Source organism: Mustela lutreola, chromosome 8 (assembly GCF_030435805.1).
Source record: "Mustela lutreola isolate mMusLut2 chromosome 8, mMusLut2.pri, whole genome shotgun sequence".
Taxonomy (NCBI): Eukaryota; Metazoa; Chordata; class Mammalia; order Carnivora; family Mustelidae; genus Mustela; species Mustela lutreola.
Window position 1 is genome coordinate 90471156 of NC_081297.1, and position 3504 is coordinate 90474659.

General features: G+C 38.1%; 1 non-coding gene across 1 annotated transcript; it reads left to right on the forward strand.

Annotated features, from left to right (window-relative positions):
• The first annotated feature begins 2988 nt into the window (after positions 1-2988).
• On the forward strand, positions 2989-3137 carry LOC131840074 (U11 spliceosomal RNA). Its single transcript, XR_009357185.1, has one exon. It is a non-coding gene; the product is annotated as a U11 spliceosomal RNA (small nuclear RNA).
• The last annotated feature ends 367 nt before the right edge of the window (positions 3138-3504 follow it).

Sequence of the window (3504 nt, forward strand, 5' to 3'; positions counted from 1 at the left end):
TAAAAGCCATAGCTAATATTTAGTAAACCACTATGTGCCATAAAAAGTGCTTTCTAAGCATTCTCTCACTTAAATTTTAAAACTACCTTATAAGGTAGGTAGGAACTCCTACTATCCTTAAACAGACAAAAGAGAAAACTTCAACACAGTAATTAAATACTTTATATAATTAGTAAGTGGTAAGACAAGGATTCCAGTCCACATTTCTCTGACTCACCTGCCTATATTTTCAACTGCTGTGATATTGTCTAAAAAGTGAAGCAGGGACGCATCTGCCTTTGGCTTGAGGTCATGATCTCAGGGTCCTGGGATAGAGCCCCACAGGGGGCTCCACGCTCAGTAGGGAGTAAGCTTCTCCCTCTCCTGCTCCCCCTCCCCCCTGCTAGCGCTTGCTGTCTCTCTCACTCAAATAAATAAAAAATCTTAAAAAAAAAAAAGTGAAGCAGCAAATTAGGGAGCTACAGAGGAGGCAGACTTGACAGGACTGATGGTTGCTTATATGACAAAAAAGATAGGGAGGCCTGAGATGAGGTGGATTGTGACACTTTCCACGGACATAGTAAGTGCAGTAGGAAGAAAAAGCATATATGCAGTTTGGGGTTTTGAGTTTATGATGTCCCTGGAATATCCATGCAGGCAGACGAACACAACACTTTGGGTTTCCAGATACAAATCTCTGTAAGACTGTAGTTTGAAGAGTTCGATGCACAGCGAAGAAACTCAAAATCTTACGAAGGGATGTTAAGGCTTGAATGTAGTGAGAAGAAAAGAAGGTACACTAAAGGAAGCCTTAGGAACACTCACCGGCTGAGGAGGAAGTAACTAAGAGTGTCACCACAGGAAATCTTCTCCAAACTGGTTCTTCTGAGAGTGACACTAGTAATGAAGATAGTGAGGTGATGGACATTAATGGGTTCTGACCCGGGCTGGTCAGGACATAAAGCCACCCTGCTCTATGGAGACTAAGAAATGAGCATTTCAACAGGCAGGAAAAAAACAAAAACAAAACAAAACAAAACAGCCAAAAGTGTTAACATGGAATCCAGAAGCATCTACAGTATCATTGTAAGGTTTACGTGCGCATAAACATATTTGCTCTCAGGAAGCCCGACATTTCAGTCACGAGTCATCTTCATGGTGAGCACACAGTGAGTGGGAAAAATCACTTACAGAGTGCTGCCTTGTCTGGCTGTCCTAAGTGTCACATTCCATATAAAGATAAAATTTCTAACTGGCTTTAAATGGTCATTTCAGTGAAAATTTCATCTCTTTTTTTCTGCCATATTCTTCATTTGTTGTGAAAACTTACAATAACACTTTTTTTCCTTTTTTTTTTTTTTTTTTTTTTTTTAGAGGGAGAGGTAGGAAGGCACAGAGAAAAAGGGGGAAAGAATCTTTAAGCAGGCTCCACACTTAGCACGGAGCCCCACATTGGGCACGATCTCACAACCCTGAGATCATGGCCTGAGCCAAAACCAAGAGTCACACTTATCCAACTGAACCACCCACACACATCTTATTTTTCACAATATGTTACAATATCTTCATTTTGGGGATGCACTAAGGAATCGTGATAAAGAATAATTTGCCTACTTTATCATCTGCTATCCAGAAATGATCTCACATTGACACTTCTAGGAAGATTTGTGCAGATCACTTATCCAACCTATTGTTACCTGTTTTTGCATTTATTTCAGAGTGTGATATTTTCACAATCCTATTTCAAATTGTGGGTTAAGCCTTATTTCATTTTGATATCCTGATAGGAACTTGGTGGTATGATTTTCTTACAATTAATGGAGACAATATTCTCAGAATCAATTATGTCCTTTATTAGAAGAGGAACATCATCTAATAACTCAGCTTAATTTTTTCTTCTTCCATAAACATCTCCAGCATACTCTGGCCAAATAGTCTCCTGTTTTTCCTTTTTCATTCTGTGTAGTATTGGTGGTTATTTTTCCCTACATAGCACTTGGGGTATTTTGTAACTGTCTCTTAACACATGGAATATCCCTTGTTCATCATATCCCTTGTCCTCCATTGTGGATATACTCAGGTTTTTATAAATACAAATCCAGAAAAACCAATCTTTGATATATGTATAATAATAATCTTGTGACACCCATAGTAGAGGAGGACATTAACATGCACCGTTGAAGAATGTAATAAATACTCAAAAAACATTTATTGAAGGGATTAAATTCTAGGATTATTCAAGTACAGAATAATATCTTGTATAAAGCAGATACAGAAATTTTCAGTTTGCCCTGATAACCTACTGTGGTAGGAGAGTGCTTGATATTAAAATGCCCCACTCTTTTTTCTGCATTTGTTATTGTCATTTCAGGATTTGCAAAATAGACTGTACCACCTTGTGTAATTGGGTAAGCCTTAGTAAAGAGATAAATAAATTGACACTATGTACAGACACGGTACAGAAGTAGTGTGTAAATATACTTTAACTAGCAAAGCATGTACAACTAATTTAAAGTTTATTATAGCCTTAGAAAGATTAAAAAATATAACAAAGGTCATTATAATAGGTCTACCTTTGCACAGAAGCTAATGAGAAAGTTCTTTCAGGGTGCATGGGTGGCTCAGTCAGCTGAGCAACCAGCTCTTGGTTTCTGCCCAGGTCATGGTCTCAGGATCATGAGATCAACCCCTGGGTCTAGCTCTGCACTCAGTGGGGGGTCTGCTCAATGTGCCTTTTCTCCTCTCCCTCTGCCCCCTCCCCACTCATATGCATGCACTCTCTCTCTCTCAAACAAATCTATCTTAAAAAGAGAGAGAGAGAGAAGAAGATACTATTCCTTCTGCAGCGCCTGGGTGGCTCAGTCAGTTAAGCTTCCAACTCTTGATTTGGGCTCAGGTCCTGATCTCAAGGTTGTGAAATCAAGCCCCGTGTTTGGCATGCAGCTGCTTAAGGTTCTCTCCCTCTCTCTCTTCCTCTGCCCCGCCTGCCCCACCCTCTTCCTCTTTACAGAAAAGTATTCTTTTTCACGTCTGTATTGAAAGCAAAATATTATGTAGGACAGCTCCATTGCTCTTCGTGAGGAATTGACATCAAGAGATTTCGGAAGCATAATTTTTTGGTACCTGGGCAGCTGGTAATCCTGGGTCCCAGTGCTCCTAAAAAAAAAAAAAATAATAAAAGTCTAGAGCTGCAAAAGAAATACATTTAACATTTAAAGATATATAGGAATGTACAAAAATTGAAATATTGGATTTGTGGTATGAAATAAAATTTGTGACCCTCCAGAACATATTTCTTTGGAGGTAATAAGTGAGATGTCTTCAATACTTAATGTAATCTCATAAATCAAAGGAAATTAAAAACATTAGTTACTCCACATAAAATGAGTAAAGACCACAAGGAAGAAAATATAAATAACCAATTAACAGATCAAAAATTATTCAAGTTTCTAGTAACCAAAAAAATTAAAATAAAAATACTGAAACATTTGGGCTTGTCTATCATATTGGTAAATGTTAAGATGA